The sequence below is a fragment of the Schistocerca gregaria genome, chromosome X (assembly GCF_023897955.1).
Source record: "Schistocerca gregaria isolate iqSchGreg1 chromosome X, iqSchGreg1.2, whole genome shotgun sequence".
Lineage (NCBI taxonomy): Eukaryota > Metazoa > Arthropoda > Insecta > Orthoptera > Acrididae > Schistocerca > Schistocerca gregaria.
In genome coordinates this window covers 503,856,293-503,869,441 of record NC_064931.1, presented here as the reverse complement: position 1 = coordinate 503,869,441, position 13,149 = coordinate 503,856,293, and the positions used below count along the sequence as shown (strand labels likewise).

At 36.9% G+C, this 13,149-nt stretch overlaps 1 protein-coding gene across 4 annotated transcripts in view; it reads right to left on the bottom strand.

Annotated features, from left to right (window-relative positions):
• LOC126297705 (protein unc-79 homolog) overlaps window positions 1–13,149 on the bottom strand; it is an 810,295-nt gene that overhangs the window by 515,173 nt on the left and 281,973 nt on the right. The gene's annotated exons all lie outside the window — the stretch shown is intronic.

Sequence of the window (13,149 nt, the reverse complement as noted above, 5' to 3'; positions counted from 1 at the left end):
TTTTGGTCTTCTGATGAATTAACAAGATGGCTAATGAAAGAAACATCTGTAAACAATCTAAGAGAGCTGCCCAGATTATTTCCTAAATCATTCCTATTGATTAAGAACAGCAGGAAGTCTATAACACTTCCTTGATGGAAAATAAACATACAAATATTGCAGACTGATGTACTGCATTAAATTTCTTTAGCACTCACTTGAAGTATCCATTAAGCTAATCAGAAGTATATAACAAGGTGACCAGTACTCTGCCTGGGAAGTATAATGTAGAAATATGCATAATTGTAGAACAAACACATTCAGAAAAATATATATAGATAGCCATAGAAGCACTTGAAAGTTGCACTGATTTTGTAGTACATGTTGAACATCAAACAAAATTTCATTCACATAACCTGTACAGCCAAAGTCATCAGCTCCTTTATAATTTCTTTTTTTTTTTTTTTTTTTTTTTTTTTCTCCTCATCGCAAAGAAAGCTCATGTGCCACAACGAAGGTTGTTGAGTAAACAGATTAGATAAAAGTGAGGAATAAATAATAAGCATTGTTGACTTATGTTTTTCTTTAAATGTTTCTGTCAATTTTTAGTGTCCTACCTTTTCCAACTTTTAAAGTTAAGTCTTCCCCTATGGAGCTGATATATTGGGCAGGTAGATTTCCCCTGTGTGACTTCAGTGTAGATCCCTTCTGTCAATCAAATTTTTATCATAGTCAGGATTTACCATCCTAATTCTAGCTGTAAATGGTCCAGTTATGATAAACAAACTAACTTGTTTTATCTGTCTTTAAGTACAGCTCTGGGTAAACAAAAGTCCATTCTGATTGAAATTATTGATATGAGACTATTTTGTCTGCAAGTATGAGCTAGCCAGAGTGGCCGTGCAGTTCTAGGCACTACAGTCTGGAACCGCGTGACCACTATGGTTGCAGGTTCGAATCCTGCCTCGAGCAAGGATGTGTATGATGTCCTTAGGTTGGATAGGTTTAAGTAGTTCTAAGTTCTAGGGGACTGATGACACAGCAGTTAATTCCCATAGTGCTCAGAACCATTTGAACCATTTTACAAGTGTGAGTAAATCATGCATTCCTGTTTGTCATTCACATCTTATCTTGTATTTGTCTCCTGAGCCATTGTCAGCTTTCTGTTGCACCCTCTATACTACATTTCAGAATTCTGCAATCAAATTCATGAGTGTACTCATTCATCACTGAAGATGACACAATCCAGAATATCTTGTCTCTGTTTAGCAACATATTGTTTACAAAGTTGGGACATAAACCATGATCTGTAAGCTTTAGAGTGGATAACAACTGCAGATGATAAGGACATAGTATTAGGTGTCTCTTTTGTCTCCACATAGACATACTGGAACTACTAATTCATGACTACCCTACAGAACTGATTTCCTGTGGCTATGCATGAAAGCTTCTCTGACTCATTCAACATGTTCTTCAGTCACCCTTTGTTGTCATGTACTACTCCCTTTACAGAGAGAGCCAGTGTCTTCAAACTGATGATACCATCTATGGGTATTATTATGACATGGAGGATTACTATGGAACTTAATACAGAATGCATGTAGCACTCTAAAACAGACTGAGTCCTTTCATCTATAAAACACAATAACCTATCTGGCCACTAGTAGCCATTATTGTTACTAGCACTTTCTAATGGGATGCACAGGAAACAATGCATGTGCATGTACACAAGTATACAACCAAAACTGTTTGAACTGCTCTTTTATTTGATGCATGACTTGTAATTGTAATATGAATGTAATACATGCAATTTCCCTGAAACACACTGTTACTTCTAAACTACAAGAGGATTCAAACAAGAGTTCCTGGAATATCACATATAGATTTAAATAGCTCTCACTTTTATATTATTCTTTGATAAATTGAGCAATATTTTGTATTAGTTAACGCATTATAGTGTCTCTTTTGGGCATAAAGTTTATAATTTGTAGGTTGTGCTTTTCTTTTACAGCTAGATTTGTATAGTGCACAGTGTTTCTTAACAAAGACTGCTAAACAACTAAAGACATAATACTGAGTATATGGCAACAAACTTGAAAACTTGTTAAACATAAAATGTTATACTTTTGATGGTTTAGCAATGTCTGACAATGGACTCTGTGAACTGGGCAAAACTGACTCTTCATGGTTCATTTGTTCACAGCATGTTCCATTAATTAGTCAATTATATATTTTGCAAATACTTTGGATATGGCTTTATTTTCACTGGTACATACCAAATGTGTAGGGACCAGGAACGACCAACTATCATTCAGATGAACACATGGATGCCTGTTGACATGCTTACTGGGAAATTCTAACCACCTCTGTCATGAAGTTGGAGCCTTGTATAATTTGGTATTAAATAAGGTGTAATCTGAAGTTCAGCAACTTCATTTCAGCTTTATGAAATCTTCATCAGCACTACATGATTATTTCACAATGTTATCTTTTGCTTATTTATTAAAATCTGATGGGATTTGGCATCTCCATAGGTATACATCATAACATTCACCGAACACAGAAAAAAAAATTAATAAAAGCTTGAGGATCTATGAAATCACAATATAAAAGTTACACTGAAAACAAAAACAACAATAACTGTAAGAAACAAACAATAATAAATATTCTTAATTTTATATGTCTTAATAATGAACAAGGGAAGGGAAATGCATTAGTCATGTCTGTTATTAGGAACTTTCCTAGGATGTCCATCTTTGGTAACAGTACTGGACAGCCAATTTGGTGGATCTTCTGTATGATAAGTTTAGCTCTTTGCATAAATATCAAATGTTCACTCAGATTTAGAATTACTTCTAATGTTATTGTATTAATCAGATTTTACGTTAAATAATGCTTGCAGGATATTGTATGTGATGTTAACATTCATTTCTTATTTATTTGAAAGCAGTGGTAATGCCATACTTGACATTTCATTCTATATGCCTGTCAATTGGAGAAAAGGTATCAATTAGATTGGGTCACCAGTACTAAAATCCTATGTTGCTAAAAATAATTAATGTAAATATCAATTCCTGAGTGTTGTAAATACACTGATGAGCCAAAACATTATGTTGGCAAGTAATAAAAATACAGGAATGGAGTAAACATAAATGGGTCATCATTCTAGTGATAATACAGGCTGTTAATGGGGAAATCCACTGACATGAGACTTTGACAAATGGCAGATTGTTATGCATCAGAACCTGGCAATGAGAATCTTTGAAATGACACAGTTAGTTAGCTGTTTATGTGCTACTGTAATGAGCATCTGTGGAGAGTGGTTGAAGCACAATGAATGCACAAAATGGGGAGGGTAGGGTCTTGCCTGCTATGTAAATGAGGAAAGACAGTAATCTCTGACAGTTCTGATGAGAAAGTACAATGCTTGTGGAGGCACAAGTGTTTCAGAATATGCCATTCAGAGAACATTTTTGAATGTGGCTCAGCAGTGAATGGCCCCTATAAGTTTCCATATTGACACAATGACACTGTCAAATACAATTGCAGTGGACATGAGATCAGCAAGATTGTACCATGAATCAATGGAAACATGTTGCCCAGTCAGATGAATCATGTTTCTTATTATACCAAGTCTGTGATCAAATCCAGCTACACTGTAACTCAGGTGGATGGTTGCTCTAAACTGGTGGGGGCAGTATTATGCTTTGGGGATATTGATATGGGCTTCCATGGGATCTGTGGTAGTAACTGACAGCACCATTAAAGTTCTGGACTATGTGAATGCTGTTGTGAACCACCCAAACCCAGTCATGCTTGATGTCTTCCCCAACAGTGATGGCACCCTCTAACAGTATAACTGTCCTTGTTGCAAGTCCAGAATCACTTTACAGTGGTTTGAGGAGCGTGACAGTGAAAAAACATTGATATTTTTGCCACAAAATTTGCCTGATTAGAACCGAGAGTAACACATCGCACTAGATCTGTACCCACAAACCATCAGCCCATTATTTACAGGAACTGTACAGTATGTGCATAGACAACTGATGTCACATACTTCCAGGTACCTAAAAAGAGCTTGTGAAACCCATGGCATGATGAATTTCTGCCATACTGGATTCCTAAATTGGACCAACATATCATAAACCATATGATCATAATGTCTGCACTCACCAGTGTATCAGCCCTGCTCAAGAGCATCTTGGCAAGATTGTGCATGATGGCTCCCTTGACTATCTACAAACAAGTCCTGACACTAAAATGAAATTAGTAGAGGAGGTTATGCAGTACATGGAAAGAAACTTCTAAGTAAATGTAAGACAACCCATAATCACTTTAGAATATATACACTGATCAGCGAGAACATTATGACCACCTACCTAATAACTGGTGTATCCACCTATGGCACAGATAACATCAGCAATGTGTTGTGCCAAGGAGGCAATGAGACATTATTAGTTCACTGGAGGGAGTTGGCACCACACAAGTCACCTAACACCCTTAAATTCTGTTGAGATGGGCGATTAGCTCACATCCCAGATGTGTTCAATTAGGTTTTGGTCAGGCAAGTGGGAGGCCAGCACATCAATTGCAGCCTGCCATTGTATTCCTCAAACCACTCTATCTCACTCCTTGTCTTGTGATGTGGAACATTATCTTGTTGAAAAATCCTGCTACTGTCAGGAAATATGATCACCATAAAGGGATTTATATGGCCAGAAAATAGTATACAATACTCCTTGACTGTCATTGGGCCTTCCACAAGCTCCACTGGTCCCATGGATGCCCACATGTATGTTCCCCAGACAATAGTGGAGCTGCCACCTGCTTGTCTCGATTCTGCAGTAGATGAAGACAGTATTGGCATTCATAAGACCATGCAATGCTCAGCTATTGCACCAATGTACAGTGCTGATGGTCATATGTCCATTTCAGTCATAGTTGCCACTGTAAAAAGTGTTAACATTGGCACATGCAAGGGGTAATGGCTGCCGAGCCCCATTGTTAGGAATGGTCAGACACACTTGTCCTCTGCCCACCATTAAAGTCTGCCCTGTTGTACCAGTATGCTCAGCCTATGGTGTCTGATATCTGTAATGAGGGGTGGCTGCCCAACCCCACAACGTCTGGATGTGGTTTCACCTTGGTTTGAAGGCACTCATCACAACACTCCTAGAACCCCCGAGAAATCATGTTAGCCTCCAGGCCATTGCAATCTGCCCTCAGTTAAACTCTGATAGATTACACACCTTCCTCATTCTGCACACAAACAGCACACACTCTGTGTGTCTGACTAGCAGTCATTGCTCACCAGGTGGTGTTGCTATCATCTCGACAACTATATATCAAAAGTAGGTCATTGGTCATAATGTTCTGGTTTATCAGTCACTCTATAAGCAAGTTTCAGAGTGGAAAACAGTATAGAGTCAACTTTGAAGACTCGTAATATAATTCAGAAGTTGAAATACTGTGAAAACATTTAATTTTCAATGGCATTTAAATGTCACCCATGCAAAGACAAGGACAATTAGAACGAGAATTTAATACAAAACTAATACTCAACAGTTCACTGGCAATTTGAGCAAGTTAACATATTACTTCTGCTCTGACAAAAGATTAAAAAACTGATTATTCTTTCAGCACTATTTATTAATGTAAAAATATATGTAATCAGTGTCAAACCTAATATGTTTCACAATCAGGCACTTTTCCTTGATTAAACTGGGACCTGCACTCTTGCATATCCACATGTATATGAGCACACACTTCAGTCCTATTTATATCATCTGATAACAGAATGTATTACAGCACATTAACTGGCATAACAGTCATATTTATTATTTTTGGGCCGGCTGCAGTGGCCAAGTGGTTCTAGGCGTTTCAGTCCAGAACCTCACGACTGCTACGGTCGCAGGTTTGAATCCTGCCTTGGGCATGGATGTGTGTGATGTCCTTAGGTTAGTTAGGTTTAAGCAGTTCTAAGTTCTAGGGGACTGAAGAGACATTTGAACCTTGAACCTTATTATTTTGGAAAGTTCTGGTAGACTATAGTTATGTTAGGAGTAAAGGTGACCACTCATCGAATAGCAGAAGTTAGCTTCCAGAATCAATCCGTTCTTGAGGTAGAGTACAAACCAATTGTATCTACACCTTCCACACAACAGTTTCCCCCCACTCTGCCCTATCATCACATTCCAATTCACATGTGCACATCACCTTCATCATGCACTGCTCCCCACTGGCTTCAACACCTATGCACCATGTGCCTAGCCCATACAGATGCCAGCCTCCTGCATACCTAGGCAGAAATATGGCTAGCCCCTCTCAACCACCAGCTACTGACACCCAATCACTTTGCCTTTCTCCTGCCTCTCTTTCCCTCTACCTACCCCATCCTATATAACCTCTATCCCATCCCCCCAACCTGCCAAACTACAATCATGGCATTGGACGTCCAGCTGGAACTATGTAGGGGCACACGTGTGTGTGTGTGTGTGTGTGTGTGTGTGTGTGTGTGTGTGTGTGTGTGTGTGTGTGTACTCTACCTGGAGAAAGGACTGATTCACATTTTCTTGCACATTTTCTTTCTCTTTTATGTGTGCCTGTCGATGATTCCACGCTGTTCGGTGAGTGGTCTCCCTCACAGCTAAAATTACATAGATACTTTTGACAATATTAAATATTCCTGAAGCAAAAGTTATTACTTTCATCTATAATAAATGGCACAGAATAAAGAAAAATAAACATTATGTCCTTCAACTCAAACAGAATTTGGTAACACTTGAATCTGCAACATGAAAAATACATCCTGTAAAACTTGGATAATTTAAGATTGCTAGTCTATTTTGTTCAGCTGTACAGCACAGAATTCAAGAAATGTTCTATAAAATTACCATGATGATTGTGCTTCTTGTACAAACTCTTACCACATATCCCTCCACCTGAAGAATATACCACCTTTCTGATTTACAATTTATATTCATGGACTTAGTAGCAATCTTATTATCTCAGACAAGTTAGTGGACTTGGTTCCAACAGAAATTACAACATGGCCATATGTTCTTCTGTTTGTACAGGATTTTATATCTTTTCTCTGAATTTAATTCTCTTTCCAAATCTCTTCTTGGTTTCCTAGAGACCATGATCAATGTACAGACTAAATAACAATGGGGATTGGCTACAGCCCTGTCTCACTCACTTCTCAACTACTACTTCCCTTTCACATCATTCAACCCTGATACTTGAAGTCTGGTTTTTGTACAAGTTGCAGATAACCTTTCACTTTATGTATTTTATCTCTCCTACCTTCAATATTTCAAAGAGCTTAGTCATGTCAACACTTTAACAAGCTTCCCCGAAATCTCCAAATTCTTCTATTTCTTTCCACCTTTCAGCCTTCACACTTTTTCTTGATACTGGATTGGAAGCTGAGCTCTTGATATCCCTACAGCTGCTTCTCTTTTGTCCAAAGATTGAGATGTAGCAAGGTGCGATAGCCCCACTTGCTACAATTCTCTCCTTAAATACATTATGTTATTTTCTGTTTTACATTTTACATTTAGGGCATCTACAAAAGTTACTTAAAATATTCAATTCCTTATTGAAGCAGCAACCATCTAAACTTTATTACTCACTGTGTACTTTTTTACTTGCTGATAACAGTACAATGATTATTTTATACAGAAACTTCCTCTTTAAAGAAATATTAGTGATCAGCTATAGGTACAAACCCCATGAACGTGACATTTCAGTGAGCAAGTGTGTTCTCAGTTCATGTTAAACAGCTAAATTGTCAACATTTGTTTATTTATTTACATTTTTTGTGTGTAGGTCATCAAACTGATGTCATTTGCAAACGTCATACATAGGTTGAGTAAATTACTATACATGGCACTTTCATACATTTGTCTTACTATTTTAATTATATTATGTGTTACAAGAGAGGGCAAGTAGCTCAGAATTCACTGAGTGAGTATAAACATTTATTTACAAAGAATTCTTTTAACTTCCTTTGAAACTGCTTTGGTTCACAAGTTTCAAAGCTTATGGCAGCTTGTTGAATCATATCTGCCCATCAATATATGGACTATTGTTAGATATTTTTAATTTTTTCCTCTGCCTGAAGTATTTCCCTTACTTCTAGTATCATAATTATGTGTATCACTGCACTTATGTTTTTACTATTCAGAAAAAGTTTATACAAATACCAGGAATATACTGTTAGACATTTATGTTGGACAAAGGTTTCATGACAGGACTCTTCTGACTTTTGTCCATGTATTAACGTAATGGCTCTTTTCTGTAACACTAATATTCTGTTTAGGTGCAGGTCTGTTGCACAATCCCCACAGTTCAATACCATAATTAAGAAATGGATAAAGTTTTACACAGTTAACAGTTTTTTGTGTTTGGACTAGCACTATTTTTGCCAACTGTCTCATAAGATACAAGCGACTGCTGATTTTCTCACACACAAAAGTGATGTGGTTTACCCAACAGAGATTTTTGTCCAGATGGACACCACAAAATTTAATGTTATCTGTTTCTGTTGATGTAACACTACAAATATTGCTTATTTTAGCCTCATGAGAGCCAGTTGTTTTAAATGTTAGTAGCTGGAATTTACTGACATTGGTGTTTAGACCCTGATATAGAAAATAAGTGGTTATTTCTGCCACACTCTTAGTTGCAACTGAGTGTAATGTCTCCAAGTCTTTTCATAAAATAAGAGGGAGATGTCATCAGCATAGGTTACTAGACGTGAGTTGAATGGTTGTGTCAAGTCACTGATATAAACCAAGAATAGAAAGGGACCAAGGATTGATCCCTGCAGTACTCCCTGAATTACTCTATCTCTAGAAGATTGGAAATCTATTACCATCTTCTCCATTTTAGATAAAAGTTTAGTACATTGTTTGCAATTTGTCAAGTATATGGTCAGTAACTGCACAGATGAGTCTTTCATGTTGCAAGCCTTCAATTTCTTAATGAGCAACCAAGGCTTTGGAAAGATCTAAGAATATGCCAGCTGTCTTCATACCTTGGCCTAGGAGAGTGTACACTTTATGGAGAAATTCAGCAACTGCAGCAGTTGTGCCCCGATCTTTCCTGATCCATGCTGTGTTTTTGTTAGCAATTTGTTCTTTGTAAAAAGAGCAGAGAGCTGAGAAAAGATAACCATTTCAAAATTCTTACTAAAGGTAGTGATCAATAATATTGGGTGGTAGTTTGAAATCTCTTTTGTATTTCCCTTCTTATGCACTGGTTTAGCAATGCTTATTTTTAAACAACTATGGTAAGTGTTTTCTCTAATACTAGAGTTTATGAGGTGTGTTATTGGTTTAACTATTCCTTTTATGAATTTTTTAACTACTACACTCAACCTGTCATCATCATCCATCCGTCTGATTACTTGCTCTTTAATATATGGATTATCTTTCTTACATCATTTTCTTTATCCTCATTACATTCAAACTCACTGCTTGACGGGTGTGCTTTGGTATTTCTTGGTACATTTCTAAAGTGTGCGTTGGATTTCCTGTTCTAGATATGAAATGTTTAGGAAAAAGGTTACATAATGCTTTAGGTTCTTTTATAATATCACCATCCTGTGTAATGCATAAGGGGATACTGTCCCTAGTTGTTAAGGTTTTTTCATACTTATTGATCAGTTCCAACAACACCTTGCTTACATTTGTAGATTAAGAGATTTCATTACTGTGGACATGTCTTCTAAGATTTTCTTTGTTGTGCTATATTTTTGTTTTTTAAATGTACAGTCTTGTTAATTTGTACAGGACATAAAGGTCATGAATATTTTACCTGAGCCTAACAAGGATGGATGGAAGTCTGAGATTTTTATTTCTTCCACTCTGACAGTGTATTAGCCTTGTCTGCATACCTTTAATGGGATAACAGGAATCAAAGTGACTCAATAGGATGTTACAAAACTCATCACATTTGTCATCTGATCCTTCCACATAGTAGATTTGACCACACTTCTCCTCAGCTAGTTTAATTTTCAGAGAGTTCATGTTACAATTGCTCATACCTTGTTTTGTTTCAGACATTTTTGATATTATTTTAGGAGCTGTTTTTCTATATTCTATCTGTTGTGCAGGGTGGTCTGAGTAATGGAAGTCTATGTTACTGAGCTTAGCAGTGTCTTCAGCAGTTTTGTTATTTATTGCATAATCTATCCTGGTAGAACTAGAATCTGAGACTTTGGTATCCATAGGAACTGTATTTCTAAGATTGTATGAAGCTAATAAATCTACAAGTTTCATGTTTGCAATGCTGTAGGAGTGAGCATCAATGTTAAGGTCTCCAAGTATAGTAAGCTCATTGGAACCAGTTTGCCTAATTATGGTATTGAAGCTGTTGAGAAAATGGATTACATCTGTATAAGGTGGTCTGTATATTCCTTTTACTTTGTGTTTTACAACATTGACTCCATCTCTTTTAATTGAATTGCAATACCACTTACTTTTAATATTCCCTCTTCACTGTATTGCTCAATAAGTGTAAGTTTCTTAGATGTAATATGTTCTCTCACAAAGATTGCCATGCCTCCATCCTTATGCTGTTTCCTATAATAACTGTTAACCAGTAGATGACCATCTACTTCATAACAGTTAATTTCCTTACATTTTAGACCATGTTCAGTAAACATCTTTGTCGCACTTATTTAATTAACATCATACAGTTAGTTACTATGTGTAAGTTGGTCAATTTTTGTTGAACAACCACAATTTATTTATCAATGTGATTCAGTACAGCAGCTGTGACTGTTAAAGCTGAGGCTGAACAATAAAACTGTGCAGTAATTATATAACCAAATCCAATTCCATGTTATTTGCCTGACAAAACTTGATAGTTAAAGTGTAGAGAAAAATTTGTCATCACTTTGTTAAACAATCATAGTGTAGATGAAGTACAAAATTGTTAAGACTTTCGTGGCCACTTGTTGACAAACTGCTTATTTGCTTCTGTCTCGGGTTCTTCGGCCGACGTTCGTGTGATGATTTTGCTGACGTTTCGCCAGCACGAGTGTCTGGCATTGTCAAAGCTTCACCCTCCGGCAATGGAGGGTGAAGCTTTGACAATGCCAGCCACTCGTGCTGGCGAAACGTCAGCAAAATCATCACACGAACGTCGGCCGAAGAACCCGAGACAGAAGCAAATAAGCAGTTTGTAGATGAAGTGCTCACTTATGACCTGTATAAATGATTGAATACAAGTTGATCATCATAATATTACTTGTGTTAATAAATATAAGAAGATCTCAAGTTTTTTATGTGGTGCTGAGTTTGCTGTTTAACAACTTGTCACCAAATCAAATAATCCCATGAGGACAGAAAAATAGACTGCAAGTCTTCTGAGATAAAATCCTGGTCAGTGATATTCCAAGGTCTGTTCAGTATTTCACTAGGTAGGCTCTATCTTTTCATAGTCATTATTGCTTCAATAGCTTAGCATGTACTCAAGTCATACCCAATAAGCCACTTAACACTTTCTGTCTATCTCACTTTTAGATGTCTATATTTTGATTTGCCTGCTTCATTTGGTGCATTTTGTTTTTCTTCTTTACAAATTAAATTCTACATAATCTACGTTATGCATGGATTACTAACGGGCATTTTCATTTTACCTATTTGCACCTCTGCTGCCTTCACTATCTAATATCTCAGAGGTACTCATTCATCTTGAATTGCATTCTTTTTCCCTGTTTCCATCAATTATTGCCACATGCTCACTGTGAAACTCTAAATAACCTCCGGTCCATTCAGTTTAACCAGGTCCCATCGCTTTAGTTTCCAAATTTTCTGAAATTTCTTCAGTTTTAATCTGCAGTTCATAAACCATAAATCATGGAGCCTACATCTACCCATGGAATTCTTTTGAAGTTTAAAATCTCATTTCAAAATCTCTGGTTTACCATCCTATAACCTGTCTGAAACCTTTGAGTGCCTCTAGGTCTCTTGCATATATGCACCCTGCTTGTGTGATTCTAAATCAAGTGTTTGCAATGCCAGTCAATTGTTGTTGTTGTTGTGGTCTTCAGTCCAGAGACTGGTTTGATGCAGCTCACCATGCTACTCTATCCCGTGTAAGACTCTTCATCTCCAAATAACTACTGCAACCTACATCTTTCTGAATCTGCTTAGCGTATTCATCTCTTGGCCTCCCTCTACAATTTTTACCCTCCATGCTTCACTCTAGTACTAAACTGGTGACCCCTTGGTGCCTCAAAATGTGTCATATCAACCGATCCCTTCTTCTAGTCAAGTTGTGCCACAAATTCCTATTCTCTCCAATTCTATTCAGTACCTCTTCATTAGTTACATGGCCTACGCATCTAATCTTCAGCATTCTTCTGTAGCACCACATTTTGAAAGCTTCTATTCTCTTCTTGTCTAAATTGTTTATTGTCCATGTTTTTACCTCCATATGTGGCTAAACTCCATATAAATACTTTCAGAAAAGACTTTCTGACACTTAAATCTACACTTGGTGTTCACAAATTTCTCTTCTTCAGAAACACTTTTCTTGCCATAGCCTGCATTTTATATACTTTCTACTGTGAACATCATCAGTTATTTTGATCCCCAAATAGCAAAACTCATTTACTACTTTATGTGTCTTATTTCCTAATCTAATACCCTCAATATCATCTGATTAAATTTGACTACATTCCATTATTCTCATTTTGCATTTGTTGATTTCATCTTATATTCTTGTTTCAAGACACTGTCCATTCCATTCAGCTGCTCTTCCAGGTCCTTTGCTGTCTCTGACAGAAATACGAAGTCATCAGCAAACCTCAAAGTTTTTATTTTTTCACCATGGATTTTAATTCCTACTCCAAATTTTTCTTTTGTTTCCTTTGCTACTTGCTCAATATGCTGATTGAATAACATTGGTGATAGGCTACAGCCATGTCTCACTCCCTTCTCAACCACTGCATCCCTTTCATGCCCCATGACTCTTATGACTGTCATCTGGTTTCTGTACAAATTGTAAATCACCTCTCGCTCCCTGTATTTTATCACTTCCACCTTCTGAATTTGAAAGAGAGTATTCCAGTCAACATTGTCAAAAGCTTTCTCTAAGTCTACAAATGCTAGAAATGTACGTTTTCCAGTCCTTAGCCTGTCTTCTAAGATAAGT